Here is a 1,261-nt window from a genome sequence, read left to right on the forward strand (position 1 = left end):
GCAAGAGTATAGACGTAAAATCTCAGAAATTCGAATCATGAGCATAGACGTAAAATCTCAGAAATTCAAATCATGTGACCTCAGACCTGACTTACCTGACGTGCTGTTAAACCACTGAAAAAAATGTCACCATTCAGCACATTATCTCTAAGTAAGCCATACAAAACTGGCTGACAAGAAAAGACATCCCTACCCTCTCTGTTGCTGGCCCAAATGGATGAGTTAAACCGTTTTCCCAGTCTATAAATACAGCCTTCAACACGTTAACCATTTCTTCTGTAAAGGTATCATCGTGTAACCATGTCGAAAATAAACTCAACGACCCGGTAGCTCAAGATCTCACGTAATAACTAAGAGCACCACTTTCTTGCAAAGTTGCCAAGTCAGAGTTTCAGAGGGTATTAACTCCAATCCCGGAAAACACTAAGAATGTTAAGCTTCACTAAATGATAGAGAGAAAAAGTTGTTCGAATTAGCTCTGCTTCATAACGAGCCAGCTTCTTAATAAGAGGTACAGATGACTGCTTTAATATGGAAAGACTCAACAGTATTGTAGGTTTGCTAATCCTCAAACACGAGTCCTAGTGAATGTCGACGAAAAGACCATGGTTATGGATGTTGGAAACTCATTTATTCAATGTCCTCATGTTTGTTAATATCATTTTCGGTATAGAAATGCACTATAAAAACTCACTAAACCTGAACAGACGAAATTAAGGCCTGATAAGAAAAAAATCTGGAAATATGCTAGGATATTAGCAGTCCCCATATAGACACTTATTTGTTAATAAATGTTCTGCTGAAGTGAATGACTTGTATAATCTTATCCATCAATAACACTGTAGATTTAGGTCAAAGAAAGGAACTTCTGATCTCGTGCTTCATCTAATTGGACGAGAATGTTGCACGTCATACTCACACCTCGAATAAACAACCACCAACGCCATTGTACTTAGAACAGTATTCTTGGCCCGCTATTTTTCATACCACGCATACCACGGATTAATATCTGTACTCGGTTTTACGAAGAAAGGCCATTTTACCAGTAATGAGTAATCTGAGTAACTTTTGGAAGCAAGTGACGCCAACCTCAGCCAGAACTCAGGACGCGTTGATACCTCGCAGGAAACTCAGCTCCGATAAATATTAGGTACAATTCGAAGGAAAAGTGTTTTCATCAACTTGGACAAATTCCAAAATAATATGAAGTAAGAAGACGAATTGGTACATTCATTGGAAAAAAATATGACCCGTCTTTTAA

The sequence above is a fragment of the Penaeus monodon genome, chromosome 32 (genome assembly GCF_015228065.2).
Source record: "Penaeus monodon isolate SGIC_2016 chromosome 32, NSTDA_Pmon_1, whole genome shotgun sequence".
NCBI classification, from domain to species: Eukaryota; Metazoa; Arthropoda; class Malacostraca; order Decapoda; family Penaeidae; genus Penaeus; species Penaeus monodon.